The sequence below is a fragment of the Fopius arisanus genome, unplaced genomic scaffold (genome assembly GCF_000806365.1).
Source record: "Fopius arisanus strain USDA-PBARC FA_bdor unplaced genomic scaffold, ASM80636v1 scaffold00017, whole genome shotgun sequence".
Taxonomy (NCBI): domain Eukaryota; kingdom Metazoa; phylum Arthropoda; class Insecta; order Hymenoptera; family Braconidae; genus Fopius; species Fopius arisanus.
Window position 1 is genome coordinate 634,228 of NW_011887756.1, and position 12,774 is coordinate 647,001.

The 12,774-nt window shown below is 39.6% G+C and overlaps 1 protein-coding gene and 1 long non-coding RNA gene across 2 annotated transcripts in view; both read left to right on the top strand.

The window, feature by feature from the left end:
• LOC105263894 (uncharacterized) overlaps window positions 1-526 on the top strand; it is a 7,854-nt gene extending 7,328 nt beyond the window's left edge. The window contains exon 3 of the long non-coding RNA XR_891937.1: window positions 460-526. This is a non-coding gene — a long non-coding RNA (uncharacterized lncRNA). The remainder of the gene's footprint in view (window positions 1-459) is intronic.
• A 1,260-nt stretch (window positions 527-1,786) lies between these two features.
• The window catches only part of Edem2 (ER degradation enhancer, mannosidase alpha-like 2), a 38,649-nt gene continuing 27,661 nt past the window's right edge, over window positions 1,787-12,774 (top strand). Inside the window, exon 1 of the mRNA XM_011300393.1 lies at window positions 1,787-2,273. The gene's annotated coding sequence lies outside the window, so the exon portion shown is untranslated. The remainder of the gene's footprint in view (window positions 2,274-12,774) is intronic.

Sequence of the window (12,774 nt, forward strand, 5' to 3'; positions counted from 1 at the left end):
GGGGGGGGGGGATGGTAAAGTTTAACGTAGAAAAAGGAAAATATAATGAAAGAGAAGGGGAAGATCTCGGGCTTAAACAAATTCATCTCACGGCCGTGCTCTCGAGCTAATTCATTTTTGTTAAACGAGCGGAAAGCCAAAAGTTTTCTGAGTACATTCTCCTCTTGAAAAAGTTGAGCCGAGGTACTGTAGCCCCACCGAACGAATAGAACGTATAAAAGGGTGTTTTATCCACCCCAACCCCCCACACCTATTCCTCCCCCTCAACCACCCTCACCCTTCCCACCCACCCTGAGCCCTGGGGTGGATGAGAATACAAAGAGAAGATGTTTAACCCTGCGGTCGTGTGATTTATATATTACACCGGCATAATATGTGCAAGGCTGATAATAATAATGTGTATAACGTTAATATTGAGATATCGTTGGGTTATATATTAATATTCTTTTATTTATGCAGGTGCTGCTGGAGCCTCGCCGTCTGACCGCTTTTTCTTCGCTCACTTTGTTGGGGGATGATCGTGTCGATGTTTGGAGTATTATAGAGTGAGTAATATATCATCATTTCTATATTAATATTTGGTAAATATATGATATATTGGAATATGATATATCAATATATTATTTATTGCTACGAAATTCGAAAATGATGTTTCCACAAATTTGTGGGAAATGTATGCAATATTTCAATATCAATAATTATATCATGTGATATATCAATATATCAATATATTATATATTATATACTGTAGCATGATGTATCTGCACGAATATATCGCGTTGTTATGAATAATTATATGATATATCGATATATCATATACGATATAACGATATATTAATATATGATATATTTTCGTCGAAAGATCGAAAATATATTTCATTTGTATTTTGCATGGGGAAAAATTATTGCAGAATTATAATTTTTTTTTTCATTCATTTTTTTCTCAACCTCGGGCATTTCTACTTCTATAATTTTCACGTCGGAGGAAATAGTCTAGTCGAAAGTTGATTACGACGATCGTAGAGTCTTAGGGTGAGCGGAAATGGGGGGTAACGCTGGAATCTCGTCACAGCGAATTTTTACGTTGGTCGAATAAGATTGCACCAATAAATTTATCCCTCGACCCCCTCCTCGAATTTCCCCACCCCCTCGTTCCCCGGAACTCCGTCAACGAATTAATTTGCCATCTCTCAAACTGTTTTTTTCACCACCAGTTTTTTTTTTTTTTTTTATTTCTTCATTGCGTGGAAGTTTTGTTGTGAAAGTTGAAAACTTGTCGGGAATAATGTTAATAATTTTTAACAGAGGAAAATTAATTTCACTAAGTAAATGGGGAAGTTTGTGGATTTGATGAGAGCAACTTTTTTGATTGAAAAATAAGTCGACCGTCAAATTGAGATAATGGATTTTTATAATGAAAATTTGTTATAGGGGCTAGTTGGTAATTGCAATTATTGTGAGTATTGTCGGATTGGGTGGTGATTTGATCGTTATGAATTTGTAATGTTGGATGAATTAATTAGGGAAATTCTTCACTATTTTACCGGATATTGCAATTATGAGAGTGTTTAATAATGAATCCATCTGGTATAACAAATTTCTGAGTTCACTACCAAATCCCAAGGGGAATTTAATTTCGTGAGTAATATGCAGTCCTCAGTAGAAAGTCATTAATATATGCATATTAAAAATGAGTTCAGACATGAATAGTGCTGCTATTACCCAAATTAATGGATAATAATTCTCCCTAATTGTTCGTTAAATTTTTGGGACTCTATACCAGCCACGTCCTCGTCGTGAGTCCTGGGTAACGCCAAGAGCTGGTGGAAATTGATTTCTCCTTCATTAATCCGCTTAATTAGGGAAAAATCAATTCTCCTTAAGTGATCATTAGAATCTATTGTGATTAAATTTCGCGAGAGACAAGCAGCAGTTCATGTGAAAGTGGAAGTGCAAATACAAGTGAAAAGTGGAGGACAAAGTGCGTGATCGAGATGAGAATGAGAGAATATCAGGGGCTAGAGATCATGTAGAGAATTAGAATTGATTGTATTATTTGAATTTCGCGAAAGTCATGCGACAATTCAAGTCGAATCGGAAGTACATACGCGAGTGAAAATAAATGGACGAGTGTAAAAGTGCAAGTGATAGTGAAAAGGACTAAATAAAGAACAGAGTGCTGGATGGAGACGAGGATTGGAGCAGTCCAGGAGATGGAGACGAGGATCGGAGCAGTCCAGGAGATGGAGATCATGCTGAGAATTCTGCAACCGGTGAGTCAATAAATAACTCACACAATATATATTATATATCCGTCCGTAAAATCGTCGCGATCTATCCGATAAAGATCCACGGAAAGCGCTCCGTACGTTCAATAGTTTCTACTCGATAGTTTTCGATAGGTCGATAGGGATTAGAAAATTCGGGGAAATCCAGAAGAATTCCAGTATCAGTCCGAGCTAGATTTTCCTCTAATTTCAAAAATGCGACAGTCATTAGAAATCCTCCTAATCTTCCAAGTCCAATGTAATTTCCACTTCGCTTCATCCCCCATTATCCATTCATCCCCTTCCATTGGCCATTTCAAAATTAGACGACAAGCCTGTGGAATCACCGTTGTACCTCGGTACCTCAAGAGACACCCCACAGTTGCAATTGAATCGACCGATTGAGCATTGAGAATTCGAATGTCAAGAAAATTGAACGAACGAAATATATATCGCTCTGCCTTTTGCCCCGATGCGACGGGTGAAAAGCGATCTCTTCAGAGTACCGTACACATTCGAGTATACGCCAGTAGTGGCCGGGGTGCAAAACATTTTCAAGCCATCACAGGGTGAGGATTCGATGCGACACTCAAGAGAGATACCATGAAAAACTAGGGGTTGATGGTTGGGGTGTAGAGTGAGTAAGAGGTAGAAATGACTCTTGTCTCTTTTCCACTGTCGGTCAGGGGATGAGGGGTGAGGGGGGGTGAATGAGAATCGGAGAATGTTGTAGAAAGAGAGGTATATAGATGGCAAAGTGCGCCCAGGGAGTACTAATCGCATTCCCGAGCACAATTTACATTTAATCAAAGGGAAAGCCCATTGACCACGCTTCGTACTATTTACTTGCCATTGAAATCACGGAATGACGACGGAGAAGGCAAACCAGCAAGGACTCGTAGGGTGGTTTAAGGGGGTTGTACCGTATTGGAACGATGGTGCGTCGTTCGTGGTTTGAATACGTACAAGGGTTGAAGAGGGCGTTTAGGAGTTTAAATTTCATCGTTCTCACTCCCGTCATCGCCATCTCACCAATCTCACGATTGGTTTTCACGTCCCCTTCAGTCTATCTCATTTCGATTTTTTCATCAAGATACACGGTTCCAATAATCGCCTCAATTCACACCGTCTGTGATAATGTGTAACGCACACTGGTTACACCGATAACTCGGAATTGGTAGAGTAAAATTCAATGGTTGATTTGTCATATTTAAGATACTTCCGTAAGATTGATCATGAGGGTAAACTCGTTCGAATCGCATTGTTTGTTCCGGTGATATCGGGGGGGGATGAAAATTTTTGATTCGCCCTCGGTTTACCGCTCTTTTCAACTTGAAGACACTTTAGCTATTCCCATCGTTTTATTGAGTCTGACGAGCACTCGACGACGGTTTTTTAAAACAGATTGACAATCTGTTTTTTATTTTTCTCTCTTTTATTATTTTTTTTTTCTTTTATGTTTTTGCCTCTTTTTTTCAACATCAAGTATATAACGCCAGACGATCGTGAAGCCTTGCCGGGGCGCTCGACACAGTAAATCTGTCCGATAAAATAGCGTTCGAGCCATTAACTAATCCTCCAGGGATAAAACGGAGTTGTGGAGCTGTCTCTCCTTCTCTTTGCATCTATCTCTCTCAATTTATCTCGCTCTCTCTTTCTATATGTCTCTCTCTCTCTTTCTCTCTCTCCATTGCTCACCCTTTCTGTTGTGCACTGGGTGCCGGAGTATTACGTACCAGGGAGGATTTCATGGCCGGCACCACTGCAATTGATTGGCAGCGAAACTCTCGGTTGTTCTCCACCCGTTCCTCCAGCAGGACGTCGTCGAATGCGCCCCCGTTGATTAGAATGGCGCAACACGGAATCCCTCTCTAACCCAGCTAATGGCATCCACCCGCAGTTACGTGTTTACCATGATCTCTCATTCGGTTGTAACGAATAAGAAAACGCTTTAGATTTATTGGTATTGAATTTGTGATTTCAATTATCAGGGATAAAATACCGAGGAATTGGCCAGTGGTTGAATCGTTCTGTCACTCTGAATTAGAATCATATGAAATCAGTCCTGATATCTGAAATTATCGAAAATCGGTGGAGTCAGGGATTTTGAAATTATTTGAAATCAGAAATCATGGTGTCATAATATATTTGACAACGAATAACCCCTTGGAAAATATATCTTCACACTTTGATTTTTTATTTCGTTACTGCATATCAGAATTTTTTATTTTTATCGCGAAATCTCTCCAAAGATCGAAAAATCAATTATCAACAAATCGCGAATACTTCAGCCGTTACCGCAATACTTTTCCCTTCTAACCGATCGATCAATCGATCCATCCATTCATTGATCTTGAGTCTCAAAATCATAACCACAAGAAATAAAAATTTCAAAATAGCCATCACCCGTAATGCGGATGTAACAATTGTTATCCTGAAATTGAATCAATAGATGTACCGTGCGCCATACGCAACAAATTATTCATCGATTTAATATTGTATGAACAGGTTGAGGTTTGTCGTCCATATGTCTCAACGATATAGATATCCATTTGTTCCCCACTATTCCTGCTATTTGCCAAGCGATAAGAAATCAATAAGTACAAATAAATTTGGGGGTGGGAGAGAAAGTAAGGGATTAAGCCCGGCGGCGGTGGCGTAACTCTCGGCAAAGTGCGAGATTTATCGGATAAAGTACATATGTATGTGTACACATGGAGATGGAGCATGAGGAAGAGAAGTGGAGAGTGACTGGAGATCGATTAAGCGTTTTGGGGGGGCAGGAGGGGTGTCGAGGGGGGCGGGGGTGGCTCTCAATCGCTCTCTCTGCCGACAGAGGAATAATTAAACGGACCTCGAGGGGTTAGGAATTATATATCCGGCGGGTTCGTGCAAGAGCGCTAATTATTAATCCCATGTACATGCATAATCCGTAGTTGGTTTCAAGAGTGATGCACTCGGTCTTTTTTTTTTTTTTTTATCGTGCCGATGGGCTGTACTTGGTGCAAGACACTGCCGCACGTGGCCCACTCGGAATAGCCGATTTTCTATCCCCGGGCAGTAAATCTTCCTCCGATCGCACGTATGATAATTTAAATAATTCATTTTTAAAGCTGTGGCTCATCTCTCTGCACTCATCAGAGCTATAAAATCTGGGTAATGGGTTGGAGCATAGCAGCTGGCCTCGTAAACTTTATTGATGAAGGATAAAACGTTTTAGACTCTGTTAAAGTGGATACGAGTTTTTAGAAAAATTGGGGATAATTGAGGCGACAACAATCTTGTTTAGTCGGGAAATTATCGATTCGTTAGACCAATTTTTGGGGAGGGAAGGGATTTTTCTTGAAAACTCAATTTATCTCTCAAGCGTAGACGATTTTCAAACGAAATTAAATGAAAAAACGAAAATTATATGAACTGGAAGGATTGCACCCCTGACCAAGGGCTGACATACGATTTTTGGGGGGTGAAAATGACTTTTTTCAAAATACCATTTTTATGAATTGCATTATAACGATCGAATCAATGAGAAAAAGAAAAATGTGATTTTTCTTAGAAATCAAGTCCCACCATGAACCAATCACTGCTTTTCACTCGTATTCGCGTCTAGAAAATATGAAAACCCACAAAAAAAAATTCCAGATCATTAATTCCTCTGAATAAATATCTCGTCATGCAGTAGTGTAGCTCGTTAATGATAACGATTTGCTTGAGCGATTCGCTTGAATTTCGGGAAGTGGTAAGAAACAGTCGTTTTTCATTCAGGAGTTTAATGAAAATTACAACACGCGAAACTACATCCACCACTTTGTAAACATACCCCAGTGAGAATACAGAGTCGAGTGTATTATATACTCCTTTGGATTACTGGCCCGTAGTTACAGCAAACTCCCGGAGATCACACGCGGTGAGCCTCAAGAGCCTAATGTAGATTTAAGGGATCTGTCTAGTGGTTATATGGGGCCCCATCTGTAGAATAGCTTCTCGTGTATACCCCGAAGACATTAATTAAACCATTCACTTTTCACCAGTCTCGTTGAATTTTTATTCTCAACTATTTAATTCACGATTGAATAATTTTCTCATCAAATCTCTGATTATGCGAGTGCATCGGTTAATCCCGTCGGATATTTTTTATCGGCACTTCCGTGGGGCTTAAATTATTTATCACATGTTAATTGCAAGAAAATATTTTCATGAAAAAGCGGATGAAGGGGGGGTTGGGCGGAGGGGGTGAAAAAAATCATAAGCGAAGGAAAGTAGCTTCGAACGCGAGTTTGTACTTTGGGGGATGATGCGATGGCTGTGATGGCGCTCGTAAAGCTCGATGCACGCTGCATGCAAATCATACTTGGAACATTTACATTTTTACTCCCAAGCTTCCTTTTTCCGTTTGTTTTTTTCGTCGCCTCTTTTTTTTTTTTGTTTTTTATCTTTTCGCGAATGCAAATATGCGAACGTTCGACGTTGCTCTAGGTTATGTGCGCTATACGCACAACCGATTTATTTTTTGGAGCTCGTGTTTTTTGTTTTAAAGCGAGGGGTAAATCCATAAAATTCCATGAACCGAAAGTATATGGAAAGTTGGGTCACGATTGATGAGTGCAGAGCATCCTGTCAGATTAAAATATACCAGTGGTGGGGTAGTCTCGGCTGATGTATCCGTGCAGATTTTCCATCGGGGATCGAATTTTTATTTTTTTTTTCGGGGGGAGAATTGATCTTCTCGTTGGCTCGTGATGATGGAAAAATTGGGGAACAATGTCGGTTGATGAGTTTTTGAGTTTTCGGAGAATAAACGGAATTCGAGATTTAAAAAAATCAATATCGATAAATTTTTTACGAAATAATTCCAAATCGATCATGCAAAATCGGGAATCGTTGAAAATATTTTCTTTACGCGCCTATGGTCATGGATAGGATATCGTGTAGAAAAATGGACGGTCTTCAATCATCAATAACTCCAGATGGTAGGAGTAAAATTCAACGATTTTTTTTTTTCATTTTGAAGTGCTGCTCTCCAGTTCTGCAACAAAAAAAAATCGTTGGATTGCACTCTGTGGTTTTCGAGTTACTGACCATTGAAGACATTCCATTTCCATTTCATCCACTGTTCGTTAATATACATATATTATAATTATTTGAAGAATCGTTTTCATCAGCTAGACGAGTATGGAGCAAAAAAAAAATTAAGTGGATTATTTAGAGGGTATTTCTGATTTGAATAAATTCCCCGTGATAATTTTGTCGTGGGCCGAAATAATTGACTCGGTGTACATCCGAAACGTGAGATTCACAGCCCATCACTCTCAATAACAATCCCGAAGCGATCAAATTTTCTCGTGAACACGACGAAGTTCCGCAATCTCTATTGCATCGGGTATAATTATTACAGGTGAGATGATGCAAGTTACACCTGCAACTACACAAAGTTTAGCTGACGTTGATACAGAAAGAGAAGGACGTGGTACGAGTGAAAAGCGAATGCGAGTTTGGTTGAAGACTTGGTAGGGGATGTTAAATATCTACTCGGAGCTTTCAGGTGTCAAATTAAGCGTTGCTACCTGTCAAAGCTGTGGGTACACTATCTGGTCGGTGCTAATAATGCCTCGAGGCTGGTTATGAATTATTCAAAGAATTTACAAATGACGATACGGTTCGCATGATACCGTAAACGCTCGCGTTAACTTCACGAAATTTCATAAAATCGATAATTTCCATTGAGCTGTCATATCAGGCGATTCATTAGGTCCTGGATATTTCAAAATTTTTCCAATTATCCTCCATTTTTTACTGAGACCAAAAATCGATTTCAGTCAGGAATTCCTTTACATGGGAGACGTATGAATTTTCACAAAAGGTCATTTCTCCAATTGTGTCATTTCCTCTCTTCGTCAAAATCATCAACATCAGATAATTGTCGATAATATCGGTTAATTAAGCCATATGATTAATCTAAATGAATCAGAGAAATGAAATATTCGTGAAAATACGTTATTATCTCACCTGAATGAATCCTTGGGTGAAATAATTTTTTTGTGCAAGTAAAACGCGAAGATAAAAATTAAAAATAAAAAGTTGAACCTTTGGAGAATAAAGTCGAGGGGTTTGGCGATAAAGACGAGTAATGAATGCCGACACAGAAGTGGCAAGTAAGTGCACGCCCGAGTGATTGGAGGATAATTAAAGAGGATTAGAGAAAAGGGAAGTGAAGTGGTGAGGAACAAGCAACCAAGGGGTAGAGTGAAGGGATCATCCAAGATTGCTCGGTGCTGATGGTGATGATAAAATTATTGGTTTTATAAACTTCAATTCTAACTTCAATCCCACCATATTTTTCCACGAATGTTGAAAATAAGAAAATAATCTTGAACGGGTATTGGAGTAGCTGGGGGAGGGTATTACCAGGGGTATAGTTACCGAGCAATCAATTAGCTGAAGTTCTCAGCGTCAAGACACAGATGTCTCCCCCTTTGTTGTTTATAATTCTCCTTGGGTGGAGGAAGTATGCGTCTCTCAACTAATTAAGGGTAGAACCGTGAGCGATATCAGGAAGCAAACGAGACGAGTTTCAACGCAAATCTAAGGGAGCCTCGATATTGAGCGGCAGCAGTGAGAAGCATTCTACTCCCCGGGGAATGTTGGTGTCTTGTGCGATCCAAAGAATGCCGCTGGGAACGATGCAAATTCCGTGGACGTCTTATCTAACACCGGATATCCGACGCTGGAAACGACACTCGTCACGGATAACCGTCAATTCTAACTCAATTCCGCCTTCATCGTTTAACTGATACGTCAACTTTACCACCGCGAGTTTCAGATATTTAATTAACGTCTATTCTATTCCGGAATCTATATCGTACCCAGCGGTATTTTCTCCGGTTAAAAAAAAAAACCAGCGAAATGTCTTTACTCGATAGCTCAAGAATGGCCGAGTCAATTGCCACCAATTTGGCGCCATTTTGTCGATCACTCCGTTCTCCTCAAAATGGCGGCGAATTCGTTGAAATCGTATCGTTGAATCCGCAGATATCGTCGTGAGAAACTGAAATGAATTATTTCTTTTCATTACTCGAATTCTCATAATTCATCTCTCCAGAATCTCATTGTCACTCTTTCCGATTTCATTAAAAAAAAAAGAAAAAACAATCGAATACGAAGAAAAACCTTCACTCAGACTGATTTATACTCGAAATTAATCAAATCTCTTGACTTTAAATTATTACCCACTCAGAGATTATTTATGGATTCTCCTTGACAGAATAAGGGAATGAAACAAACTGGTGCATCGCGACGCTATAGATTGGAATAAACTCGTTGCAACGCGCAATATACTGAGGAAAAGGGCACACACGAGATGATTTTACCTCCCACTTCACCTCCACGTTACTCGCGATAAAGTCACTTTTCACACTGGTGCGTTCAAGTCCGCACTCCCTGAATTTATGTGCATCTCTCCCACGTGTATTAGAGTCCTCGGAAACGCGAGGGTGTGATAAATTAGTCGGGCCTTCATAAACATTTCACAGCTGCTGCCGACACCCCGATTTCCAACTAAACCCCTCCTAACACCTCCCCCTTTTATCCTCCCCCTTCTCTCCCTCCTCTCCCTCCTCTCCCTCCACTCACTCCACTCTATTTTCCTCTTCAACCCTCTCACCCCCTCTCGTTATATTTGCCACAACTCTGCTCTCTGACACTCTGTGTCAACCCCTCTCTCTTTGTCACTTGCCGTTTACCGAGTTACCGATATAATATTTGTAATTTATTTCCAATTCGCGGGCTTACCGGTGATCGAATCGGTGATAGTCGCCATTTTATACCTCGGGCATGTGAGATCTTCAACAAAATTCCAACAATCTGTATACCATCATCACATTGACCTTCATTAATTTACATCTCCCAAGAGAAATCAACGTGATTTCGTAATTGCAAATTCCTCAGGGCAAAATACTCTATTTCCAATAAAAAATTCACGATTGACCCGCCATTTTGAAGAACTTTTTCCGTTCTTAAAAATGGCGTCAATCGCCTACAAAATGGTAGAACTATCAAATCTTCAATCAAAAACTCGAATTTCATTAAGTACATCCGTTTTGCCCCGCATACAATACCCCATGCCAGAGGTGGATGCAATTCACACTGGGGCTCTGATTGAATCACCCAATCCGCCATTCCTCCGACATATGATCAAACAACTCCGGGAATTTAATCAATTTAACAATGATCACAGTAGAATGCCTTTGAACTCGATAATCATCTGCCGTGAATATGACATTTCGATTCAAAAGGCGACTATTGACCCGTCTGGTCTTTCAGCCATCAAGAATTCCAGCCTCGAATAATATTATTCGAGTTAATTAAATTCATAAGGTCGACGTGTATTGATATGGCGCGGTCGCAGACTCTAGTACTATGTACGCAGGTGAGAGTGAACGGGAGAAAAGGAATATACGGTTGATGAAGTTGGAGAGATGGTGCTCCAGAGTGCAATGGTTTGGCTATATGAAACTCCGGTGTAGGTAAAAGGCAAAAATACATAGGAGGTCTTATGTAGAAAGGGCTGGAGATAGGAACAGCGGGTTTATTAGTTTATTTCGAGTGAATGGAGTGGTGTTTCTCGTGGTTAAATGGTCGAGCCGAATATATACAGAAAATTTTCGACAATGGGAACATTTTTACAACCGACGTGCTCGAAGTTCTTCACATATTAAATATTTTTAATTACTCTCCTTCTTTCGCTCTTTCATATATTTATCATCATCTTTATCATCACCAGAAGAATTCTCTATCATCTGTTCTTTTATAATTTTTTGGTCTTGATTAGGAGTTTAATTAAATTCGATAGAATATTTCATTAATTTCATGAGTTAGATGCGATGTTATTATATAGTAGTGGGACATGTATTCGCGAATAGTAAAATAAAAATAAAATATAAGATGACAAGAATTCGGGGAGAATAATGATGAGGGGTCTAGGGTCTAGAATGAGATATAAAACTCGAAAATTTGCTTGATAACAGTATGCGAAGTCATCGGAGCGTTTGAGCGAGTCATAGGATCGTTGGAATGTGACTTTAGCCGGTAGAGAATCCAAAAAGAGGGAATGGTAGAGAGGTGACTGTAGAATGTAAGAAAGCCTCGGTAAAGGAGAGATGAATTCGTCCCCGAGGGAGTAAGACCGTTGGCCCCAAAACTCCTCCACTTTCTTTTCATAGTTGTCCGCTTGCTGTGCCATCCCCCCAACTCCATCCCCATCCTCATCCCCTGTTTCTTGTCCTTTTTCACTCACTCAGAACGTCGAGTTTCCCATTCTTCCTTCAACTTGTCGGAAAACTCGTTCGGACCCTATATAACCCACCAGCATCTCTATGGGTGTCTCACTTTTCCTCCTCCACTCCTTTTTTTTTTTTTCTCTTATCATTTTTATCTTCACCTCTCTCACTCTCACCTCGACATCCGAAGTATTTCAGTCCCTGTACTCTTTCGAAAAGTCTCTTTACCTTCGGTGAAAGTTTCTCAGTTTATCTTCAATAGATTTGCTGGCTGTCGGGGACTTCAAAATTCGGTTTGCGATGTTGCGTTATCGGTGATTCCTCGTAATTTTTCGGAGGGAAATGGGGAAATTGAGGAATACTTCGCTGACGCCATTTTATTCTCTTGATATTCTCGTTTATTCGATTTTCAGGCGGCGGGTGATTTTTGCACTGTTGGGAAATTAGAATAGAAATTTCGAGTTTGATTTCCGAGAATTTGATTTTTGAAAAATAATTTTAGTGAACACAAAGTGAACTGAAATTTTCGCAAAATTTTCATCGATTTATTTTCATTGAATTCTTCAATTCACGAAATATCCTGATAATTATCCATTATCAGATTCAAAAAATTCGGGGAAAAATTTCATCAATTAAAATTTCAATAAAAAATGTTCATTTCATTTAGAAATTTTGCAAGGTCAATTTCGATTTCGAAATTTTCCAGTACCAATGATATCTCGCGATTAAATGCACAGGGGACAGGAAAATCCGCGGAAAAGCTCAAACTTTAATTTCCACTAGTCCATTTGAATAATAAAACAAGCTTTTATCACTTTTATCTCTCCCTAATAATTCGTATCCCTTCCAGTTTTAATCCGTAGTAATGCGTTCACGTATTGGATTCAAGATTTTTTTCTCTCTTTCCTGGATATATATTAAGGCAGTCTACCTTGTACGTAATCAATGATTCAACCCTGCAATTACGGAGGCGCCTCGAAAAATATACGTCTCCCTCTATTTAAACCCCCCGAAACTACCCCTAGATGCTCTCTTCCGTTTCTTGCACCGTTGAAATATTCACGAAATGCCGTCGTCTTTTTTCACTTACCCCGGAACTCCGTCGATATAATCCGAGATGTTCGTAGATTTTCGCGCTCAAATTCCATCGTTCGGGGACTATTCCCCGCCCTTTTCCTGAGGAAAAAAAAAATTATTTCTGCCACGAATCCATTTACTCGAGGGTGCTATAA